The 26,538-nt window shown below is 39.5% G+C and overlaps 1 protein-coding gene across 5 annotated transcripts in view; it reads right to left on the bottom strand.

Annotated features, from left to right (window-relative positions):
- Positions 1–26,538, bottom strand: part of NEK11 (NIMA related kinase 11) — a 314,403-nt gene that overhangs the window by 278,401 nt on the left and 9,464 nt on the right. The gene's annotated exons all lie outside the window — the stretch shown is intronic.

Below are 26,538 nucleotides of genomic sequence, written 5' to 3'. Positions count from 1 at the left end.
TAGTTAGGTAATTGTCCAAATTAAGTGGAAAGATTGAGATATAAATGCAGGAGGTCTGATTTTAAGACCAAAACTCTTTCCATTCATTATTGATCTTTATCCAGCATTTAAATTTCAGTAGCAACAAGAGAAATCAGACTAGCAAGGCGCATGATAACTATGTTGTAAAGTTCCTTCCTTGTACATGTCAGGGTTTTCATGCCTTTGTGCCTTCACTTGCGCTATTTCTGCTGTCTGGGACACTGTCTCTACCCTTTCTCTGCCAGATTTATACTCATTCTGTAAGTTTGGCTCCAACGTTTGCTGTATAAAAATGGAATAAGTGCATCTCCATATAGCATGCCCTGCAAGGGGTTGACAACGCCTACTTACATTCTTGTTTGCCTGACTGGTCATAAGCTCTTTGAAGGCAAGAGCTATGTCCAATTTAGTTTTTGTTTTTTTGTTCCTAACAGTTTTATTGAAATATAATTCATGTACCATGAAATTCACTCTTTTCAAGTGTACGATTCAGCATTTTTTAGTATACCCCTAGAGGTTTGCAACCATCACCACTGTCTAATTTTAGAACATTTTTGTTATCCTTATGATGGATTGAATGGTGTTCCCCTAAAATTCATATGCTGAAGTCTCAATCCCCAGTGAGATTCTGAGGCCAGAAAATAACTATAATAACTATGTTGTATTCAGAGATAAGATCTTTAAAGAGTTGATTAAGTTAAAAGGAGGCCACCAGAGTGGGCCCTAATCCTATGTGACCGTTGTCCTTATAAGGAGAGAGAGAGAGCAGGGGCACACTTGCACAAACACAGAAAGGCCATGTGAAAACAGAGTGAGGAGGTAGCCATGTACAAGCCAAGGAGAGCAGCCTCAAAAAAAACCAACCCTGCTGGCACCTTAATCTTGGACTTTCAGCCTCCAGAACTGTGAGAAAATAAATTTTTGTGGCTCAAACCACCCAGTCTGTGGCATTTCATTATGGCAGCCCTGGAAAACTAGCACAGTCCCCAAAGAAATCCCTTATCCATGAGCAGTCACTCCCATCCCCACTCTCCATAGCCCCAGGCAACCACTTTTCTCTCTGTGGGTTTGCCTGCTTGATATTTCATATCAATTGAATCATAGAATATGTAGTCTTTTGTAACTGTCTTCTTTCACTTAGCATATTGTTTTCAAGGTTTATCCACATTGTAGCATGTATCAGTATTTCATGCCTTCTCATGGCTAAATAACATTCTATTGTATGGATATATCACATTTTGTTTAGCCATGTATCAGCTGATGGACATTTGGGTTGTTTCAACCTTTTGGTTATTATGAATAATGCTGCTGTAAACATTTGTGTACAAGGTTTTGTGTGGATATATATTTTTATGTCTTTTGGGTATGTACCTAGGAGTGGAATTGCTAGGTCGTATGGGTAATTTTACATCTGTAGTAAAATTTTTGGTTAGTGAGTTACTCTATGATTTCCTCAAGCTCAAGGATAATCATTTTTTTAAATACTACTTTTATAACATCACTCTCTGGCTAAAGATCTTACAGCTCTTGAATTCCCCACCAGACAAACCTTATTAAGTCTCAAGTTCAAGATATTCTATCAACTGGACCCTATCTATCTGGACTGTATTCATCATTTTTTCCAAACCTGACCCATCCACCTCCTCTATTCATGATCCTACCTCTGTATCCTTTTTCTTGCTTCTGTTTCCCACTCTATGCCCTTCCTTTCTATCACATTCAGAGAAAAGGATAGATACCCTCCAAGAGTTGTCTTGTATTCAAGACTCAGAATTCAGGGCGTAGAGAAGATGGTCCTGGAATGAACAATCTGCTGAAGTATATTAATTAACCACAGAGTAAGGGGCTTGGGTTCGATGACATAAAAGCTCCATTCAGGCTAGGCGCAGTGGCTCATGACTGTAATCCCAGCACCGTGCAAGGCCAAGGTAGAAGAACTGCTTAAGTCCAGGAGCTCGAGACCAGCCTGGGCAACATAGTGAAACCCCTACTCTATAAAAAATGTTTAAAAATTAGCCACATGGTGGCATGTGGCTGTAGTTCCAGCTGAGACAGGAGGACTGCTTGACACTAGGAGTTTGAGTCTGCAGGGAGCAATGATTGTGCCACTGCACTTTAGCCCGAGCATCACAGCAAGACCCTGTCTCTTAAAAAAACAATAATTTTTTAAAACTTAATTCATACCTAAGGTTCTCTGATTCTGTTGAGAGATTATCTTCATCAGCTAAGCCCACCCTGCCCTGAGATTCCTTTACTTCCATTTCTCTTGTCTGCCTTTATATAGTTGGTTACAGTGAATGCCTGAGTCTCCTACTACAGCATTAGTGGGGATAGGCTAAAGCCTGGAACTGGCCAGAATAGAGATGATGTGGGGGTTCCTTTCCTCCTTGACAGTCAGAGCTGTGGAGTCACATCTCTTACTAGCACCACGACTTGTTTAATCAGGCTGTGGTGCTAAATCTCTAAAACATGATGCTGAGTGAAAAAAGCCGGACAAAAACAGTGCATACCATATGGTTCTATTTATTTAAAATGCTAGGAAAGACTTATCTGTAGTGACAGAAGCATATCATTATTTGCCTGGGTCTGGGGTGGAGGAGGATTAGGAGGACCACAAGGGAACTTTTTCAAGGCGTAGAAATGTTCTATATTTTATTTCTGGTGGTGGTTACCACAGTGTGTAAATTTGTCTAAACTATTAGAAATGTACACTTCAAATAGGTATCTTTTATTGTCTATAAATTATTCTTCAACAAAGTTGGTTTCTTAAAAAGTCAGGCTATAGTAATGAGAAGGCAGCAGAGGAGAGAAAAGCTGCAAAGGCATTTTAGCCTTTAACTTGGAAGATTCTCTGGTTCAGATTACAAGGTTGAATACCCTTCTTGGTGATCAGAGTTCCAGGGGTAATAGCAGCTGCCAAGTACATCTCTTCCCAAGTTATACCGCAATATGAAAATAATTCTACAACACTGTGGTTCACTGCCACAGGTGTTCAGTCACCCTAAATCGTGTTCCTTGTTATGGGGATATTGTTGCCTAACAATTTCTGTGTTCCTCAGCTCTTCCCCTAAAATGTAAGCTCCTAGAAGAAGGTTTTGGGGTTTTTATTGTTGTTTTTTGTTTTTGTTTATTTACTTTTACTTGCTCTTTTGTGCCTAGTGTTACCAGTGCCCATTGAATTCATTCGTTATCAACTCAGTTATCTTTTGACTGAACATTATGTACTCTACAGTCTGATGCCCTGGACTTGGAATCGGCCGCTGATGACATCAAGAATCAGGGTCCTCAAGAAGGCCACTGTGGTGGTGGCAGAGGCAGCAAGATGGAGTTTCTGGGCAGCAGTGCCACGGGGCCCAGCGCCAGTGATGACTGGGAGGTTGTCTTCAGTCTGGACCTCCAGAAATCCCTGGTGAATCTGTGACCTACCCAATAAATTTATAATACATTCTTTTTGGGCTGCAGTCAATATGTTAAGTCTTATTTTGTTGTTTGGAACCCAGAGACCTGATAGATAACAGAAAGGAGAGTACATATGTATTAGCAGTCTTTAAAGTAAGTTAGTTTGTTATAGAACTGGTGAAATTTTGTTTCAAACAAAGAAAACAAACAGAGGTAGGAAAAACATACACACCGTCCTTCAGAAGAGCCTTGGTCATTTTAGATATAGCCAACACCAAGAAACATTATTTGCTCATAAGGCAGAATAAAAATTAGATGGGGTCTACCAGGTATAGATACAGCATAACATCCCCACAAGAACTACATCCTGCCCTACCTGCCCTACATCTACCCAATATAAGACTTCCTTCTGTGGCAGATGGGCCAGCCAGACTCAACTCGATACCACTTAATGAGGCAATGTCCTCCTGCCTGTGATTCTTGTCCGCTCGTCCCACTTCCGCAGTCTAGAACAGCATAGATCACGTTTACCTCTGTATACATTGCAGCTCTTGAGATGTTCACAAAATCTTTAGTTAAGGCAATGGTACTCAAACTTCAGAGTGAAACAGGATCCCGCAGGATCTTGTTTAAATGTAGATCCCTAGGCCTAAGCATGGAAAGTTTGATCTAGTAGATTTTAGCTGGGTTCTAGGAGCTGTAGGTGATTCTGCTGCAAGTGGTTTATGACTTTCATTTTTGAGCCTCTATATAAGAACAAACAGAAATAGACAGTTCTCCAAAGAAGATATACGCATGGCCAATAAGCACATTAAAAAATATTCAACATCTTTAGCTATCAGGGATATGCAAAACAAAACCACAGTAAGACCACTTAACACATACTATATACTAGGAAAGCTAGAATCAAAAAGACAAATGATGAGGGTCAGTGAGGGTGCAGAGAAATGAAAACCCTCATACACTGCTGGTGGAATGCAAAATGGTACAGTCACTTTGGAAAACAATCTGGGTAAAGAGAAGACAATCGCATGTGACACTTTACCAGTCTTCAGAATTAGGAGTGATATCTACCCAAGAAAAGGATACTTTCCATTTGATTTGTTAAATTTTGGACACTGTCTAGATATTCAAGTGGAAATTCCTTTTAGATCTCTGAAAATATGAGACTAAAAAAATGGGTGAAAGATCAAAGCTACAGATACAAGTTTAGGATCACTTGCTCTCAGGTAACAGGAAAACGGGAAAGTAAGTAGAGCAAACGTGAAACATCTACACTTAATCCATCACCTTTCGCCCCAGAGAGTGTTTTGCCAGATAGATTGAATTATGAGAAGGCTACATAAATTGCCTCAATGAAAAAAGCAATCAGAGCCCATTAACAATGGCAAGACCAAGTATACCTTCTCTCACTAAAAATAGCCTCCAATACCTTTATATTTAAAACTCCATGTGAGGTTATACAGATCTGCTCAAATGAGATAACTTCACCGTTGCTAATTATTTTTAGACCCTTAGAGTCAAAATAGCTCAATTATTCTGATTGCTACTGAACTATGCCATAGATCTAGATCTATCATTTAACACGGTAGACTTTGCCCTCCCTCCCCATGACTACATCCACAGTATTCTGTGTTCAGGGCCACAGAATTGGCATGGTACCTGTGCAGTCACATAGGGCCCAGTGCTTAAAATAGAGTCACACACTTGGCTTAATGCTCTGCTATCACTGGCTTAAAATTCTTAATAATATTTTAACAAGGGACTACGCATTTTTCACTTTGTACTGGGCCCCGCAAATTACATAGCTGGTCCTGTCTGTGTTAGTCAAGCATAAAACCTATTTATAATTGAGCCTTGCTAAACTAACCAACCTCATTCTTTATCACTGGATCAACTTTGCTTTTACATATTCCATTAAGAGGGGCAGGGCTCAGATCTGTCAGCCCTCTATATGTCTGTCAATACAATAAGTGATCTGAAAGGGATGTAAGATGGTGGTTACAGATGAGAAAGTCAAGGAGGCTACAGAAACATTTAAAAGAACTGAAACATCATCTGTCAATGCAAATGGGAGTCAGTTGTGTGCATACTTTGGTACAAGTGCTATTAAATGCATATACGTCACAGCATGTGGATGAATCTTAATTTGGCTTCTTGAAAGGGCTATATGGAATAATTAAACGCATATATCTGCACATTGAAAGGGCATCAGTGAATGGTGTGCCTCTGATGGAATTTTTATTACATGTTCAAAATCAGGTTTTACTTGTTATGAGTGACATTTCTAAAGTATAGGAAAATATGAATATTAAGTTATAATAGTTTTATAGTAATAAAAATGTATGTAAAACACAAAAATTAATGTATGTATTTCTCTTTATAACAATTTTATTGAGATATAATTTATATACCAAACAACTCACACACTTAATGTATACAATTTGATGGGTTTGGGCATATGCATATACTTATGCTACTATTACCATATATAATTTATTTCTGTATTTGAATCTCTAGCTCCAGATAAAAGTACCTCAAAATAAAATTCATAGTAGTTTTAATGAGTTAAAACATATTTTCAGGGGAACCAAGAAGACTAATACTTCTCCATAACATAATTTCAAATGTATTTTCATTGTTCATTAAGGGTTCTCCTGAACCAGGGATCAGTCATACCTTGTATTAAAATTTTTTTAATCTTGCTTTTGAAGTTTCATCATAGAACTACTATAAAACCAAATGAAAAGATGCTTTTGAAGTACTTTGTTTTTTCCAAAGAAAAAGTTACACAATTGTTAATTTAGAAAAAGAAAATTCTGAAATAAAAGTATTATTAGCTTTATGAAATTTTACTTCCATCTGGGCCAGTCACCTCTCCTCAGTTACCTCAGTTGTAACCAGGGATAATTCCTGTTACCCAGACGGACTTGTTTATCAGGATCAGAGAGCTAATAGGTATGACTATCTTAGCAGCTAAAATTAGGACTGGTTTACCTCTCTTGTCTATATTGCAGTATGAATCTCTTAAGCAAACTGTGATGTCTTGTGGCATAAAGAGGTGAAGGTAAGTCAATGGGCTGTATTTATATAAGATACATGACATTCAATATCTAGATATTACACCCAGAGCTTTCTTTTAGTCCTCAGCCTAAAGGGGTGACTCTTCAATGTCCAAGAAGCTCTGATCTGGGACTCGTATTGCTCTCTCTAAAATTGGGAGCCCAGGACAGGAGGGCTTGCCCCTGTGGCTGCAACCCTGTAGACATAGAGGGCATCTGCTTTGACTCCCTTTGTTATCTTCTCTCTAGGCAGACGTGGCAGGCCCTTGATGGCACAACTGTACATCAGGATGCACAGAGCAAGTTTCTCTCTGTTCTCCACTAGAACCATAGATAACAAGCTGGCAATGATTACAGGGATATGACTCATAGGGAGTTTCAAACATTGTATGTTTCTCTCACTATAATATCCAGCCTATCTTCTGGAAAAGGGCACTCAGATCTTGGGGTAACACACTCAAGAATAAACAGCAGACTTTGGGAGGCCGAGGTGGGTGGATCATGAGGTCAAAAGATCGAGACCATCCCGGTCAACATGGTGATACCCCATCTCTACTAAAAATACAAAAAATTAGCCAAGTGTGGTGGTGCATGCCTGTAGTCTCAGCTACTCAGGAGGCTGAGGCAGGAGAATTGCTTGAAACTGGAAAACGGAAGTTGCAGTGAGCCAGGGTCGCGCGCCACTGCACTCCAGCCTGGCGATAGAGTGAAACTCTGTCCCCCCCACCCCCCGCCAAAAAAAAGAATAAACAGTAGTCACTGAACATCAGAACCATCAGCTCCCCAGGAAAAACCATTAATGAGGGTGTCTGGATGCTTTTAGGCCCCAAGTGGATGATTTCCCTAAGGACCTTCATATCTAACCGTGACAAGGGAAAAACACATTGAGCGTGCTGGCTTCTGCCAGAGGAACAAAATCTCTTCAGGATCTGCACGAATATGGAATCTAGAAAACACAGTCTCTCTGAAGACACCTAACTCCTAACATAGGCAAAAAAACCATGTATGTCTGCAAGGGGAGGAAGGGGGCAACCATCTAGGTCTCTCTATTCCAATCCCATAGCACCCTTTCATCCCAGTGTGAAATCTCTTCAGCAGAGCAGAAACACACAATGAGGCAGAGACAGAACAGCCCAGAGACCTAAAAGTAAGTCTTCACTGATCTCAAGGCTGTAAAATGAAGCCCTTCAGATGAAAACCCAAGTACCATTTCTAACCAGCCACCCCCATTTATGGCTCCAACTCTCCAGAAAAAGGGAACTGATTAACACACAGTATACTTAGTCTCTTTGCACTATTGCCCAAACATAAAAACATAAACATATGGAAAAATATTGTATCCTTCTGCTACTGGAAACACAAGAGCTTGAGTGGTAAATTTTGCTCCAAAATCCCTTCCAATGATCTTTCATTTTGGGTTTTTCTGTCAGACTAAATATGTACTGCCGTTTAATACCAAACGCAGTATGAATGACCAAGTAGCATTTACCAGATACACACTCAGCACTCCTTATCCTATTTCCTTGTTTTATTTTTATTTCATGATGATTATTATTTTTAAAGACAGGGTCTCACTCTGTTGCTCAGGCTGGAGTGCAGTGGTGCAATCATAGTTCACTGTAACCTCAAACTCCTGGGCTCAAGTGATCCTTTCACCTCAGCCTCCCCAATAGCTAGGACTACAGGTATATGCCACCACACCCTGAATTTTTTTTTTTTTTTTGGTAGAGATGGGGTCCTGCTATGTTGCCCAGGCTGGTCTCAAACTCCTGGCCTCAAGCAATCCTCCTACATTAGCCTCCCAAAGCACTAAGAATACAAGAGTGAGCCACCATGCCTGGCCCCTGATTTATTTTTATCTATAGCCATTAATCACATTTAAGTATATTATATATTTATATTTATTGTCTATGTCCTTCCAAAGCCTCAGTAGGCTCTCTCCTCCCTAAGAACAGAGACTTTGCTGTGTTCACTGCCTGAAGCAGTGCCTGATGTTGCCAGCAATCTATCCATTGGCCAAAGACTGAATGAAGACATTCATGTTGTAGATTACTTATAGTAAATAGTACTTCCTAATTTTTACAGACTAAATGATTCTATTGCATTAAGCACTTGGCTGATATAAACTGCATCTCTATTTTTTACTGCAGGACCTGAAGAGATAGGTCTTCAAATCAAAGTGACCCCCTTCCTGCCTAAGGAACACAGCAAGATATCAAGGCTCTCCTGCCCCAGGGGTGCCATGGTCTAGACAGTTTATTAAGACATCAGCCTTGCTTGCCTGAGGCTAGTCCTTCTGCTACATCTGGACAGAAGGGTGAAGCAAGCTTGCCGTTGGATCAGAAAAAAGGAAGAAGCAGGGTAAAAAAACTACCCAACTATACCTTTGAAGGGTAATTTCAAAACTTGGCTTCACACACTTAATCACCCATCAACCTAAATGATAAGATCCCTCCTTGGCCATCTTCAGCAATTCCACATCTATCAGGTACATTTATTTATTTATTTAGAGAGAAGCTGTCACCTAGGCTGGAGTGCAATGGCACAATCTAGGCTTACTGCAACCTCTGCATCCCAGGCTCACACAATCCTCCCACCTCAGCCTTCCAAGTAGCTGGGACTACAGGCATGCGCCACATACATGACTGATTTTTATATTCTTTGTAGAGACAGGGTTTCACCATAATGGCCAGGCTGGTCTCAAACTCCTGGGCTCAAGCGATCCACCCACCTTAGCATTCCAAAGTGCTGGGATTACAGGCATGAGCCATAGTTCCCCACCATTATCAGGTAAGTTGAGACATCCTTCCTTCCACTGGAAGAACCTCCACTTCCTGTGGTTCCTGTAGATTTATCATCTGCATTCAGGACTTATCTCTCTTTTGCTTGGGTCTACAGATTCATGAAGGGCTTTGAATGTTGACCTTTTTTTTTTTTTTGAGACAAGATCTGTCTGTGTCACCCAGGCAAGACTGGCATGATCTCAGCTCACTGCAACCTCTGTCTCCCAAGCTTAATCCTCCCACTTCCTCCCCCAGAGTAGCTGGGACTACAGGCCCGTGCCACCACACCCAGCTAATTTTTTGTATATTTTACAGAGACAGGGTTTTGCCATGTTGCCCAGGCTGGTCTTAAACCCCTGGATTCAAATGATCCACCAGACTTAGACCCTCAAAGTGCTATGATTATAGGCATGAGCCACCCTGCCTGGCCAAATGTTGACTCTTAATAAGAGCTCTAAACATGGTTATGCCCTCTGTCCCTAAGACACACTGACAGCTTAGAAAGATGTTCACCACAACTTTAAATGTCTGTCCCATTTCTGGGCCACCCCAAGTCTAATACACTAGGAATTAAAATTTACAATGATCTTGTCAGTTGTATAATCACATTGTATTGCATTTTGGTATGTTAATTTTTGTTAAATATAAATATTTAAAGCATATCCCATTTTTGTTGTCCTGTGTTACACTGTCTTATAATTTAACAGACCTCAAAAGAATGCAAGTGGCTCACATTCCTCTCAACTTGTAAGAAACACTGATCTCTCTCAGCCTGTTGGCCCTTCTAATAGAGGTACTGGGATTCACATCCTGTTTTTAGCCCAAAAGTCAGTTCCTGGAGTACAAAGGCTGTGGCTGCTTCAGATGCTTGATGAATGACTGAAACTGCTCTTTGCCATTCTCATGGACACTGGATAGTTAAGTCTGGTTAAATCTATGGCTTTTTCTTTAAAAAAAAGAAAGAATATACATCTTTGTGTACACATAAGCTAGGAAGAATACACATCTTTGTGTACACATAAGCTAGGAAATATCAATCTAACACATGGATGGCAAGAAAAACCAGATCTAGCTCATGCCAGTTACAATGGTCTGTGAAGACAGAAAGATTTCTCCAAATTTATTTCTCAGCCAATTTGTGCTTTTCCTAGGGAGAAATTAAAAGTATGTTAAATACCTATGTTTAGCCTCTTATTAATTTAGCGAGTGAAATTAAAATATTGGTAGACTGAAATTAAATGAAGACATTTTGGACTGTGAATTAATGCTGCCATTGGAAATACTGACATGTCTTAAAAGTTGGTCTGCATGTTACATTACCACCATCTACTGTTCATAATGGTCAGTTTTAAAATAGTGACATTTATTCCTATTTCCCTTAGTAAATCTTCTGTAAATTTAAATATCACATATGCTTGTGACCACTAATTTCGGGAAGGGGCCCATGGTATCCAACATGGGTAGTATTTTCCAATTTGGGCTCCTTAGTACACTAATGCTAATAAGAGTGGCCCAGGGCTGGCGGTGGTGGGAAAAGGAGTTCAGTAGTCAACCACGTTTGGGAAATGCTGCTTGCTACATCCAGGCTTAAAAAGTCACAATTTACCCCAGTAAATTTAAGGATCTGAACAGTTCTTCAGTAAAGAAACTGGTTCAATGTTGCGGAATCCAGTGTTTTCTAAACTTACATAATCATGGAATTCTTTTTTAGGAAAACTACCTATTAACATTTTTCAAGATATCAGAGTTTGGTGCTGTAGGGCTTAAGGTCAGAAGGTACTGAGCCTATTCCAAAAATTCATGGGTCCACGTTTCATTCTATCAAATGCCAACAAGAAAACTAGACAATTTTACAACATAATTTCTGCTCATAAATAATTTGCCACCAGATTTACATTTTTTTTATACTACCCTCAGGAAACAGAGGATGGCAAAGTAACATTGTTGTCATCATCACTTCACAGCAGTTATTTCTGAGAGTGAAAAATTATCCCACCACTAGGCCTTAGTAACAAGTTTACAGCAGTACTTCTCAAATGCTGCCAGCAAAACACCCCGATAGGAAAGAAGGATCAATTCAAAACCCTGGAATGAGACCGCCAAAACCAGCACATTTCTGAAATCTTGTTTTATCTTAAAAATTCATGCAAGAACTAATGGCATGTTTGTGAAATGACAAGTGTTCAGGGTTATCCACTGCAGTGGTGTTTTTAATAAGAAAACATTTAATATAACCCAAATGCACATGAACAGGAAAACGGTTAAATAAATTATGCTACAACTATACCATGGAACATACTATTGAGCTGTTTAAAAAAAAGAATGAGGAAATTTTCTGCACACTAACATGGAGATATCTCCAATATATTGTGGCATATAAAAAAAAGCAAAAACCGGAAGTGTGCAATATACTAGCTTTCATCAGAAAGGGGAAAAATAAGAAACTATATTCTTAAGTTGCTAATGTGTGCATAAAGCAATTCTGAAAAGATCCAGGAGAAACTCTTAACAGTGGTTACCTTTTGGGGAAGAGGATGAGAACTCAGGAAAAGGGAGGTAAGGATGAGAAAAAAATCAAAACTATATCTTTGCATTTTTTGAACTATATGAATGTGTAACCTATTAAAAATTATATTACATGACATATTCAAATTTGTCTTAAGAGTTTAAGAAGCAGGGCACAGCTACTCTGGAGACTGAAGAGGGAGGATCGCTTGAGACCAGACTGGACAACATGATGAGACCTTGTCTCAAAAAAATATATATGTTTTTAAAGGTTCTAAAAATTACCCATATATTTTCACAATAGTGCAGCTAAATCCGTGTTTAAACTCTGGTAAGTAATCTGAGATATATAGGGTCTTGTGTGAAAGGTATGGATTTTGGCCATTTAAAACCTGCTTAAACATTTAGCCTTCATTCCATTTGGTAAACCAACATCAATACAAAAATTATCTGTATTCTCTGCTAAAAAGTACTTATTTGACAGTTTGGGATTTTTATCTACAGGATAGGGTATTGTAGACCTAGCAATATTAACCCCGGGGTCCCAGGACTCATGCTCAAAATCAGTATTAACTTATTTTGGAAGTAACTACAGAGAAAATGCCACAGCACTGAAATGGCAACCCAAAATGTGGAGTGTCACAGAGTTATGTTGACTCCTCAGTGCCAGAGTGTCCAATGCAAGGCCAGCTGGTTGGAAGACAAGAAACCTCAAAGCCAAACCTTGTGCTTTATAATCTAACATAACTGGAATAAAAATTCTCCAACTACTTTCAAAATATTTTTTAAAGCTTGGTGATTATTTTTAAAATTAAGCAGTCTGACTTAAGCCAAACAAGTGTCTACTACATTTCCCAAATTTTAAAGAAGTAGGCTTCTTTTGGTTATACTATTTTGTTTTGGAGACAGGGTCTCACTCTGTCGCCTAGGCTGGGATGCAGTGGTGCGATCCTAGTTCACTGCAGCTTTGACGACCTCAGGCTAAGGCAGTTCTCCCACCTCAGCCTCCCAAATAGCTGGGACCACAGACTACAGGCATGTGCCACCATGCCCGCTATTTTTAAAAATTATTCGTAAAGATGGAGTCTCCCTATGTTGTCTGGTCTAGTCTGGAATTCCTGGGTTCAAGCAATCCTCCTGCCTCAGCCTCCCAAAGTGTTGGGATTACAGGCATGAGCCACTGTGTCTGGCCTTATACTTTCATAGCCCTTGTACTAAAATGCTTTATATATATGTGGAAAATATATGGCATTTTTATATGGTCTAATAAATAAAATATAACTCAGATACAACTCTGATGAAACAAGCAAATGCAATATGATTAGTGTCAATAAATTGTACTAAAGTTTCCTGCATTTCATTCCAGAAAAGATATTCTAAGTGTGAGTTTTATGTCCCCGTCTACCTCCTAAGAATGATTTAATAAACCAACAGTATCATAAATGTCGCCTACATTCTTTCAGACTGAAATTTTATTTCTAGGTGTAAATGAGGCCAGAATTAAAAAGACAAACAGCGTGAATAGATGAACCATGCAGCACGACCAGCAGGGAGTCATTTGTTACTGCTTTCTTTGATTCCGATTCTGCCTCAGAAGGCTGTTCTCTGTGGAATCCTTTCAGAGAAACAAACAGCCAGTGGGGACCGCCAGCACTTAAAACTCTACTGCAAGCGCCTGATGATCTGTTGGATATTCATAAGTGGCAAAATGATTCCACCTTTAGGTTTTATTTCAGTTGTAATAAAGAATTATGAATAATTGATCACTGGGTAATAAATTATTCAGGTAGGCACACAGTTTCCAAGGAATCCTGGAGTTAGTCTGGTTAATGGCAAAGCAGGAGCCCGAGGCAGCTGCTGAGGGCACACCCCCACATTAACCTCGCGCGGCAGAGGCATGGGTAGTTAGAGCCTCTCAGTGTGGGCTTTTCAAGAGGGGCCACATTAATGCCTTTTGAATTACTTTTTAGGACTGAAACACCTGTTTTACTTTCTCAATCTAAACAAAATTTCCTTGATGTTAGTGTTGTCACAAGCAACAATTCTTTTTTAAATTGTTTTTATTATTTATAACACGTAGTTTAAAATATTCATATAGTTTAAAAAAAACAAAAAAAAAATCCTCAGAAGATCTCTATTTTTAGAAAATGCAGTTTGAACAATGTCTAGCAAATTTGTAGGATCATGTACTATTGTTATAAAAGAGGCAATATAGGAAATAAAAACACAAAACTGACATCTTGGTTCTGCATCAGTTTCTCTAACAAACTCTCAAAGTAGACACTGTTTAGTAGAAAACATGTTTTACAACATTGATTAACATATGTGGGCTAACGTGGGCTTAACATGCCACCAATGGACACACAAATTAAGCCCTTTGTGTGACATAGTACAAATGCCATTAAAGAAATGACAAATAATTTTTTTAATTGTCTTCTAAAAGGAAGAAGAATCCCAAAATAAATGATGTATAGAGTGACAATACAAGTGGACTAAGTCTTAGGATAAAATTTTCATTCTTAAACTACATACCACTAACGACTGCTGTTCCACAGGAGCAGCAAGCATCAATCATCTTCTTGCTAACTGGTATAAAAACTGCACAGAAATTATGAAATCTGAAGCTGGGTCTCTAAATTCATCTCTAAATTCTATATAGAACATAATCATGACTGATTCCACATCATGAGGTCCATTTGTTATTTTACATGGATTTATGCCCTTAATCTACATGGAATGTATACCCAGGGAAGATTTAAAATGTGTTTTAGAACCACAGTACTCAACTAATGAAACCTGAGCTAACTACAGCCAAAAAGCAATCATTGTTATTGTATGTACTATTAATTAGAAAAGGCTATGCTAGTTCAAGCCTTAGGTTCAAGAAGTCAAAATGGACACCAACTCCTCTGCAGGCTGAGCAAGTCAGCAGGTAGCTATCCTCCTTACAGTGCTTCAGTACACAGGTGCCACCATCTCAATGCAGGAGCTCAGAAAAGAAGCTCTAAGGTCAGGGGCGCTCTACTCCTCAGGCTGAAGTCACATGTAAATAATACATCGTTCCACTCAGAAGTTACTAGCCAGTTCACTAGAGAAAGAAATGGTGGATAGGAGGCAGGACTAACTTGCAGCTTCCACTCAGACAAAGCAGTGTGTGGAGACTCCCATAGTGAACTTTTGCTCCAAGAACTGGCACAGGAACATACCAGGAAAGCCCAGAGAATCCACAGATCCTTTGAAGAAAATGGATTGCTGCCACATGCACCTGGAGACAGCCAAAAAACTGAGTGCCCAAAGTGTGAAAGAGGGATCGTCTGCCCCCAAACACACACCCACACTGAGGAACCTGAAGGTCCAGATCACAGAAGAAGGATCTGACCTTACCAGGAGCTGAGACAAATTTAGAGTCAAGTGAAATACAGGTGTAGAAGCAGCAGCAGGAAGAGCCCTGTGAGCTCTCGGTCCCTAGGGAAGCCGTTTCTGTCTTGGTCTCACAGCAGTCCTTGGGGAGGGCTGCCAGAGGAACCGGGGAAAGACCACACGGAGAAGGAAACTTCCAGTTGAACTTTGAAACCATTTTGACCAAAAGCAAAGACAGAACCTGGGGGAGGGGGTGAATAGGGAGTGCAGACACAGCACAGAAGCTGCGGCAGGCAGAGAAGCACAAACCCTGAAAGCCCCACTTGCTTTCTTGCTAGGAGGCTGGTATCCTGGGGAAAGTTCCCAGCCTTGTTCATCTGCTGCCTGGAAATAACCTCAGTGCAAGGTAGGAGTGAGAATGGCCTTTTGGGCTACGTAGGAGCTGGATGAGGCCTGTAACTGCTGGTTTTCTTCCACTTCCCCTGTGACCTGCATGATGCAGCAGAGGCAGCCATAATACCCCTGGAAACATAACTCCATTGGCCTGAGAACCACACCCACATACTCCACAGCAGCCACAGCAAGCCCCACCCAAGGAGAGTCTGAGCTCAGACAGCTTGACCTTGCCCGGACCTGACGGTCTTTCTCTACCTGCCTGGTAGCTGAAGACAAGGGAAATAATCTCTTGGGAGCTCGATGGCCCCACCTACCGCCCAATCCTCCCTATGCTACAGCAGCTGATGCTCTCTTGAAAGCGCCATCTCCTGGCTGGAGGCCAACCAACACAAAACTAGCTCAATAAAACTGCAACCAAGGATCCTCCCAGGGTCCACTTCCCTCCCCGCCACCTCCACCAGAGCAGAAGCTGGTATCCACGGCTGAGAGACCTGAAGATGGTTCACATCACAGGATGCTGTGCAGACACTCCCTACTAGCAGCCCAGAGCCCAGTAGCTCTGCTGGGTGGTTATGTCCAGAAGAGAAATAACAACCATGCAGGTCAGTGCTCAGGAAACCACATCCCTAGGGGAAATGGAAGAGCACCACATCAAGGCAGCTCTCGTCTTGAGAGCAGGAGGGAGCCCCAGATCTTCCCTCTGACATAGTCTGCTCAAAGGAGAAGGAACCAGATAAAACAATCCTGGTAATATGAAAAAAGAAGGTTAACACCCCCAAAAGATCACACTAACTCACCAGCAATGGATCCAAACCAAGAAGAAATCTCTAAATTGACAGAAAAAGAATTCAGAAGGTCAATTATTAAGCTAATCAAGGAAGAACCAGAGAAAGGTGAAGTCCAACTTAATGAAATAAAAAAATGATATAATATATAAAAAGAGAAAACTTCAGTGAAATAGAATAAATAAAAAACAATAACAATTTCTGGAAATGAAGGATACACTTAAAGAAATGCAAAATACACTGAAAAGTCTCAGCAATGGAATGGACAAGTAGAAGAAAAAACTTCAGACCTTGAAAACAAGGCTTTCAAATTAATCCAATCTGAAAAAGACAAAGAAAAAAGAATTTTTTTAAAAAGCCTTCAAGAAGTCTGAAATTATGCTAAACTACCAAACTTGAGAATAATTGGTATTTCCAAGAAAGTAGAGAAATCTAGAAGTTTGGAAAACACACTGAGAGAATAATCCAGGAGAACTTCCCTGGCCTTGCTAAAGATCTAGACATCCAAATACAGGAAGCTCAAAGAACACCTGGGAAATTCATTGCAAAAAGATCACCTAGGCACATACTAATCGGGTTATCTCAAGACAAAGGAAACTATCTTAAGAGCTGTGAGGCAAAACCATCAAGTAACATATAAAGGAAAACCTATCATACCAGCAGCAGATTTCTCAGCAGACATCCTACAAGCTAGAAGGGACTGGGGCCCTATCTTTAGCCTCCTAAAACAAAATAATTATCAGCCAGGAATTTCAGCAAAACTAAGCTTCATAAGTGAAAAAAAGATAGTCTTTTTCAGACAAACAAATACTGAGAGAATACATCACTACCAAGCCAGCACTATAAGAACTGCTAAAAGGAGTTCCATAGCTTGAAAACACATCTTCAAAATACACCAAAGTAAAACTTTCTTAAAGCATAAATCTCATAGGACCTATAAAACAAAAACACAATGAAAAAATAAAAAGGTATTCAGGCAATAAATAGCATGATGAATAGAAGAGTATGTATCTCAATAGTAATACTTAATATAAATAACATAAATGCTCCACTTAAAAGACACAGAATGGCAAAATGAAAAAGAATTCATCCGCTGTTCTCAAGAGACTCACGTAATACAGAAGGACTCATGTAAACTTAAGGTAAAAGGGTGGAAAAAGATATTCCAAGCAAATGGACACCAAAGGCAAGGAGGAGTAGCTATTCTTATATCAGACAAAACAAATTTTAAAACAACAGCAGTTAAAAAAGACAAAGAGGGATGTTGTAAAATGATTTAAAAAAGCTTGCCCAAAAGGAAAATATCACAATCCTAAATATATATGCACCCAGTACTGGAGGTTCTAAATTTACAAAACAATTACTACTAGACCTAAGATATGAGATAGATGCAACACAATAATAGCGGTGGACTTCAACACTCCACTGACAGCAATAGACAGGTCAGCAAGATAAAAAGTTAATAAAGCCACAGGACATACTACCCAGCAACTGTAGAATATACATTATGTGCATCAGTGCATGTAACATTCATTCTTCAAGACAGACCATCTGATAACCCATAAAACAAGTCTCAATAAATTTAAGAAAACTGAAATTTCATTAAGTACTCTCTCGGATCACAGTGGAATCAAACTGAAAATCCACTCCAAAAGGAACTCTCAAAATCATGGAAATACATTGACATTAAATAACCTGCTCCTGAATGATCGTTGGGTCAACAATAAAATCAAGATGGAAATTTAAAAATTATTTGAATTGAACTAAAATAGTGACAAAACCTATAGAAACCTCTGGGATACAGAAAGGAGGGTGGGTAAGAGGAAAACTGATAGACTTAAATGCCCACATCAAAAAAGTCTGTAAGGGCACAAATAGATAATTGTCAATTTTAGATCTTTTCCACTTTCTCCTGTGGGCACTTAGAACTATAAATTTCCCTCTAAACACTGACCTAGCTGTCCCAGAAATTCTGGTATGCTGTGTCTTTGTTCTCACTGATTTCAAAAAGCGTGTTTATTTCTGCCATAATTTTGTTATTTACCCAGTAGTCATTCAGGAGCAGGTTGTTCAGTTTCCATGTAGTTGTGTGGTTTTGAGTGAGTTTCTTAATCCTGAGTTCTAATTTCATTGCACTGTGGTCTGAGAGACTGTTAAGATTTCCCTTCTTTTGCATTTGCTGAGGAGTGTTTTATTTCCAATTATGTGGCTGATTTTAGAATAAGTGCTATGTGGTGCTGAGAAGAATATATATTCTGTTGATTTGGGGTGGAGAGTTCTATAAATGTCTATTAGGTCTGCTTGGTCCAGAGCTGAGTTCAAGTCCTGAATATCCTTGTTAATTTTCTGTTTCATTGATCTAATATTGACAGTGGGGCGTCAAAGTCTCCTACTATTATTGCATGGGAGTCTAAGTCCCTTTGTAGGTCTCTTAATAACTTGCTTTATGAATCTGGGTGCTCCTTTATTGGGTGCATATATACCTAGGTCAGTTAGCTCTTCTTCTTGTATTGATCCCTTTACCATCATGTAATGGCCCTCTTTGTCTTTTCTGATCTTTGTTGGTTTAAAATCTGTTTTATCAGAGACTAGGATTGCAACCTCTGCTTTTTTTTTTTTTTTTTTTTTTTGGTAAATCTTTCTCCATCCCTTTATTTTGAGACTTTGTGTGTCTTTGCACATGAGATCGGTCTCCTGAATACAGTACACCTACGGGTCTTGACTCTTTATCAAATTTGCCGGTCTGTGCCTTTTAATTGGGGCATTTAGCTCATTTACATTTGAGGTTAATACTGTTATATATGAATTTGATCCTGTCATTATGATGCTAGCTGGTAATTTTCCCCATTAGTTGATGTCGTTTCTTCATAGTGTCTTGGTCTTTACATTTTTGTTTGTTTTTGTAGTGGCTGGTACTGGTTTCTCCTTTCCATATTTGGTGCTTCCTTCAGGAGCTCTTATAAGGCAGGCCTGGTGGTGACAAAATCCGTCAGTATTTGTTTGTCTGCAAAGGATTTTATTTCTCCTTCACTTATGAAGCTTAGTTTGTCTGGATATGAAATTCTGGGTTGAAAATTCTTTTCTTTAAGAATGTTGAATATTGGCCCCCACTATCTTCTGGCTTGTAGAGTTTCTGCAGAGAGATCCAGCTTCCCTTTGTGGGTAACCAGACCTTTCTCTCTGGCTGTCCTTCACATTTTTTCCTTCATTTCAACCTTGCTGAATCTGACAATATGTGTCTTGGGGTAGCTCTTCTCAAGGAGTATCTTTGTGATGTTCTCTGTGTTTTCTGAATTTGAATGTTGGCCTATCTTGCTAGGTTGAGGATGTTCTCCTGGATAATAACCTGAAGTGTGTTTTGCAACTTGGTTCCATTCTCCCCAACACTTTCAGGTACACCAATCAAATGTAGGTTTGGTTTTTTTCACACAGTCCCATATTTCTTGGAGGCTTTGTGCATTCCTTTTCATTCTTTTTTCTCTAATCTTGTCTTCACACTTTATTTCATTAAGTTGATCTTCAATTGCTAATATTCTTTCTTCTGCATGATCAGTTCAGCTCTTGATACTTGTTTGTGCCTCACGAAGTTCTCATGGTGTGTTTTCAGTTCCATCAGGTCATTTATGTTCTTCTCTAAACTGGTTATTCTAGTTAGCAATTCCTCTAACCTTTTATCAAGGTTCTTAGCTTCCTTGCATTGGGTTAGAACATGCTCCTTTAGCTTAGAGGAGTTTGTTATTACCCACCTTCTGAAGCCTACTTCTGTCAATTTGTCAAACTCATTCTCTGTCCAGTTTTGTTCCCTTGCTGGTGAGGTGTTGTGATCCTTTGGAGAAGGGGCATTCTGGTTTTTGGCATTTTGAGCCTTTTTGCACTGGTTTTTCCTCATCTTCGTGGATTTTTCTACCTTTGGTCTTTGCTGTTGGTGACCTTTGGATGAAGTTTTTGCATGATCATCCTTTTTGCTGATGTTGATGCTATTGCTTTGTATTTGTTAGTTTTTCTTCTAATAGGCCTCTTTGCTGCTGGAGTTTGCTGGTGGTCCACTCCAAGCCCTGTTTGCCTGGGTATCACCAGTGGAGGGTGCAGAACAGCAAAGAATGCTACCAGCTCCTTCCTCTGGAAACCTCGTCCCAGAGGGGCACCCACCTGATGCCAGCCAGAGCTCTGCTGTATGAAGTGTCTATCAACCCCTGCTGGGAGGTGTCTCCTAGTCAGGAGGCATGGGGGTCAGGGACCCACTTGAGGAGGCATTCTGTCCCTTAGCAGAGCTCAAGCACTGTGCCGGGAGATCTGATGCTCTCTTCAGAGCTGGCAAGCAGGAACATTTAAGTCTGCTGAAGCTGTGCCCACAGTCACCCCTTCTTTCAGGTGGTTTGTCCCAAGGAGATGGGAGTTTGATCTATAAGGCCATGACTGGGGCTGCTCCCTTTCTTTCAGAGATGCCCTGCCCAGAGAGGAGGAATCCAGAGAGGCAGTCTGGCTACAGTGGCTTTGACAAGCTGCAGTGGGCACCACCCAGTTTGAACTTCCTGGCAGCTTTGTTTACACTGTGAGGGAAAAACTGCCTACTCAAGCCTCAGTAATGGCAGACACCCATCCCCCCATCAAGCTCGAAGTCCCAGATCACTGCAGACTGCTGTTAACAGGAGTTAAAATTTCAAGCCAGTGGATCTTAGCTTGCTAGGCTCCGTGGAGGTGGGATCCACTGAGCAAGACCACCTGGCTCCCTGGCTTCAGCTCCTTTTCCAGGGGCGTGAAGAGTTCTGTCTCTCTGGTGTTCAAGGCACCACTGGGGTACCACAAACAAAGCCCTGCAGCTAGCTTGGTGTCTGCCTAAATGGTCGCCCAATTTTGTGCATGAAACCCAGGGCTCTTGTGGTGTAGGTACCCAAGGGAATCTCCTGGTCAGTGGGTTGCGAAGACCATGGGAAAAGTGTAGTACCTGGGCTGGGATGCACCATTCCTCACAGCACAGTCCCTCATGGCTTCCCTTGGCCAGGGAAGGGAGTTCCCTGACCTCTTGCACTTCCCGGGTAAGACAATGCCCCACCCTGCTTCTGCTCACCCTCAGTGGGCTGCACCCACTGTCTAACCTGTCCCAATGAGATGAATCGGGTACCTCAGTTGGAATGCAGCACTCCTTCGCCTTCTGAGTTGGTCTCACTGGGAGCTGCAGACTGGAGCTGTTCTTATTTGGCCATCTTGCTCAGGAATCCACCTTTCGAGTTTTTATAAAGTAGAAGTCCCCATTGAGTACTTCCAGGTACTCAATACTGAGTTCCTGTCCAAGTATAATTATGAAACACTGAGCCCTGGCCTCTTCATCCATCAGTAGAGGATATTTGTTACCAGCTGAGCACGACTTTTGCTGCTGAAACTAGTGTTGAACTAAAAAACTGTCAAATTTAAAACTGCTTTGACAGATACACGCCTTAAACACACACAAACATACACACACACAGAGTTTTTATAGTTAATGTGAACTAGCAAATAATCCTAAAATAGGTTTTATCTGGGGGAAATGATCTACTGTTGTCAGTTTTCAAAACCTTTTGAATGCTTATTCACTCCCTGTAGGTTCAATAGTCAACTGCTTTAAAGATAATAAAGCTAACTTAAAATTCAAAATTAGATATGTGTCAGGTCCAATTCATATGGAATACTCAAATGTTTCATTTCTTAAGTAATGTTAGACTGCCTTGCAACTCACATCTGTCATTAATCCTTCTTGTAATTAGGATTACTAAAACAATTCTAAAAATAATAGAATCTACTCAACAGAGCTCAATAATCTTTGCACTGAAATGTCTTTGAAATAGCAATATAAATTAAAAGCAGCTGATCACCAAATCGCAAATCCAATATTGTAAAAAGTGGATTGGGTGATATTATCCCAAAATTCATAGTGTATGCCAAGGGCTGTTGAGTGACAAATTTTCCTTGAATCTCCCCTGAAGGAAAGCAGCCATAGCTAAGTGATTGGGTTTTAAATGTTTTCTTAAAATTCAAACTAATAGAGAAGTGGAAACATCAACCAAACTTTAATTAAAATGCTAAGTGGCTGCTGCATGTGGGAGAGAGCGAGAAAATTGGCACCCGAACACATTCTAATCAGAAATTCAATATTCCAAATTTTCCACTCTTAGAAAGCTAGAAACCTAGTATGTAGGACAATATTATCTACTACATTTTGACCTTCCATCTTCACTTGCCCAACAAAGGTCACAAAAAACAAAGCCTGTAATTTTTCTTTGAACTAAAAACAATAAAACCGGCTGGCCTAAATCCAAGATTAAAAAGCAACACTCAGCTGAAACTATCACGTTTCATAATAATTATCATTAGTAACTGCAAATTCAGCCAGTTTAACAATCTTAAAGGTGTTCATATATCAATAGTACAGGGTTTTTGCTTTTTCCAAACACAATTATTAAGGCATAATTGACATACAACATACTGCACATATTTTAAGTGTATAATTTGCCAAATTTTGACATATGTCTATACCCATGAGACATAACACCATCTCCACAATCATGATAATGAGAATATCCATAACCCCCACATTTCATAACATTCAGGGTTTGCTTTTTTAATAACTAAAACTTTGGTTTTTTTTATATAACTACCCAAATAAATACAGCACTACTGTACTAATAAGTATGTTCTATAGCATGTCAAAGGCTCATAATTATTCATTCATGAGTAGCAGGTACTAGGGCCTTTGAGAGGATCTGGGAAAAAAAAAGTGACTGTCTTCTTCTTAAACTGTGGAATGGACATTTAATTTCACAGTATTTTAAAGCAATGAAGTTCACAGAATATTAACTGCTTACTTTTCATACTACATAATCTGAGTTATTATTATACAATGTACAATTAATGGAGTGCACTACTTTTAGGATTGGTATAACAATGTTTATTTTCCACGAGATGTACAAATTACCCTTTCCAAAAACCAAACTTAGGAATAACTGACCAAGAAACTATTAGTAAAATGAGGGTTGTTTTTCTCTCATGTTGGCTTGTAAGTCATGCACATCACTCAAAGTGCACTATTTGAACATGGATGTCATGGCAGCTAAACTTTTTCCCCAGGAAAATCAGTTGAAGAGTCATAAATTTGATCCAGAAACTAATTTTAACTTGAGAATTTTCCACATTCTCATTTCTTTTAAATTTAAGTCATATATGTATCTCATTTTAAGTTATTCAAAGGTGGATGATATCACAACTAAAATTTTCAATTCAAAATAGATATAAAGTTGGGTGCTGGCAGAAATTGCCCATATCTACTCCTGAGAGACATTCATGTGTCAAAAAGGAACCAGATAAGTTTAGAAGGAAAGGACTAAGTAAAAAAGACTCCTCCCTCAACTGATCTGGTTAGTGTCGGCGACGGGAAAAAACTGCCTGCTGTTTGCCAAGGAGAGAGTTGGGCTGCTGGATGCCCCAAAAGTTGTTGAAAAAAAATAATTCTCCCAAAAAAGTTGCTTGTGTGGAAACAACAGCAAGAAGGGCTAGTTACAGATTGTACTTGAGGGTGCCATGCTTGTTTTGGGGTCAGGAAATTAAAGTTAGCTAACTGACTCAATATTCTATTATTCATCAGCCATTAAAAACTCTAGATTTGGTTACTGAGGTTCCTCTGGACTCTATTAAAAATCAGCTCAGTTTTTATTATAATACATCTCACTGAAAAAAGCCCTTTTTAGGAGAAGGGGAAAAAAACCCACAAGGTAGACTACACCCATAAAGTTTTTCTCTTGCATTTTTTGCACTCATCCTAAAACATTTTATTTATTGAATAAATGAGATACAGTAACACTTAATAGGCTTAACACACAAATCTTGCACTTAAAAAACAGGTAGTCAACAATGACAATGCAAAGGGACCCACATATCCAATTATATTTATTATTATTATTTACTAGAATAGCTTAGATATTCCCCCATCTCATACATTCAAATAAAAATGCTATTCCATATTTCATAGGATATTATTCAGTGTTAGCCAGACCTTTAGCTTCCCTATTCACGAACCTACCAGAACAATGCATTGTAAGGACAGAGTGGAATGATAAATTTAAACAAGTCTGAACATCTAACAAGTGTACTATTGTAATTTGAATATACTCTTTTACTGATGACACTAATATAGCTGTAGTATTTTAAATAAATCACTTTTGTTTTCTTTTGAACAGTAGTAATGTAAGAAAAAAGAATTCCTTTTAAGAAGAATTTTTGAGTATTGTTGTCTTCTTCCTAAATGTTTCTTGGCAATTCAGTCTTAAAAGGAGGCTTTTTTGGCCCCCTGCCCAAAACAAAAAGAAATAGAGGGTTTCCCTGCAGCCTATTCATCCTAAAATATTTTATTAGTCATCCCTGATCTGCAAATATTAAAAACCAGATAAAAAGCCTATGGATTCTTTTATGCTAACACATGCAGCAAAGCAGCCTCAGGAAAATCATTTACCTCAGAATGTTGCCTTCATTACCATGATTGAAACTAATCAAAGTAACTATGTGTCCTTGCATTTTCTTCTCCCCTTATCCCTTCCATCTCCCAAACTTTAAATGTAAGATGGCCAGAAGCTCAGAGGCTTGATCTTATTGTGTGCAGAGGACTGGCAAAGCCCAAAGTGAAGTCCAAGTTCAAATGTACTCTTTCTATGTTTACCCAGAGGAACCGAAGCACAAGATTCCTAGAATCTGAACTGTTTTAAAAGAGATTTTAATATGCTTTCATGTTATACTTTCTCTTAAAAGATAAGCAGGAAAAAATTTTTAAAAACTGTGAGAAACTGAAAGAAACTGTGTTTTGATGTCTGGCAGAGCAAAACAGAAAGAAAGCATTAGTTTCCTCCAAATTGCTTTCACAACTCTCCACTGAGAAACCACTGAATCCTATTAAATTAACTCGGCCCTCTCAATAAACCCACCCTCCCTTCACAAATAACCCCTGGAGAGAACTCCTAGATATAATATAGAAATAGTAGCTTTAATAAGAATACATAGATTGAACTCAAAGTTAAACTGATTAAATCTATTGATGTTTTGTTTAAAGTGACTCAAAACTGAAAGTAAATTATGTTAAAATGATTAAATAAATCAGACAGAAAAATTCATACATAGGTATGAGTAGGTGCAAGATATAAACATTAGCTTTGCTGAAGGCTATCAGCTATTAAATGGCGGAAATTACAGTCACAATCTGAGTTACTGAAAGTGTATTTTTAATATTACAAAAACCCACCTATTTTAGTAAGAATTATCACTCATGCCAGGTGCAGTGGCTTATGCTTGTAATCCTAGCTCTTTGGGAAGCTGAGGCAGGCAGATCAGGAGGTCAGGAGTTGGAAACGAGCCTGGCCAAGATGGTGAATTTAGTAAACCCTGTCTCTACTAAAAATACAAAAATTAGCCAGGTGCAGTGGCAGGTGCCCATAATCCCAGCTACTTGGGAGGCTGATGCAGGAGAATTGCTTGAACCCGGAAGGCGGAGGGTGCGGTGAGCCAAGACTGCACCACTGCACTCCAGTCTGGGCAACAGAGTGCGAAAAACGTGCTTTTAAAGAAGAGTACTAACATGGGAAAATACTTATATTTTAGTGCTTAAAAACAGCATGTGAGATTGTACATACACTGAACCCTATTCCACTTTAGTGCCTTTCACACCAAATACAACTGTTCTCCCATCCCTTTGCCTAGCACAAGGATCCTCAAAGTGCAATCCTCTGAGAAGTAGTAACAGCTGTTAGAAAAGCAAATCGTCAGGCCCCTCCCACCAGACCTGCTGAATCAGAAACCTCTGGGGTAGCAGAGAGCCCAGCAATCTGTTTTAATAAGCTCTCCAGACAATTCTGAAGCTCCATAAATTCTGAAAACCGCTGGCTACTTCTTAATAATGCTTTGGATTTCAGCTGACAGTTCTCAGGGAAGTTTTGCCCCACTCGACCTTCCATCCTGCAAGCATAGATGAGTCTATTGTACCTCACAAGAACCAAGATTTTTCTTTCACAAGTTATCGCAGCTATAATTATTTATGATTATGTAAGCTTTGGTTTTTTTGTTTGTTTGTTTGTTTTGTTGCTCAGGCTGGAGTGCAGTGGGGCAATCTCAGCTCACTACAGCCTCTACCTCACGGGTTCAGGTGATTCTCCTGCCTCAGCCTCCTGAGTAGCTGGGATTACACACACGCACCACCATGCCTGGCTAAATTCT

The sequence above is a fragment of the Cebus imitator genome, unplaced genomic scaffold, assembly GCF_001604975.1.
Source record: "Cebus imitator isolate Cc_AM_T3 unplaced genomic scaffold, Cebus_imitator-1.0 Scaffold432, whole genome shotgun sequence".
NCBI lineage: Eukaryota > Metazoa > Chordata > Mammalia > Primates > Cebidae > Cebus > Cebus imitator.
This window is presented reverse-complemented; position numbering and strand designations above follow the sequence as displayed.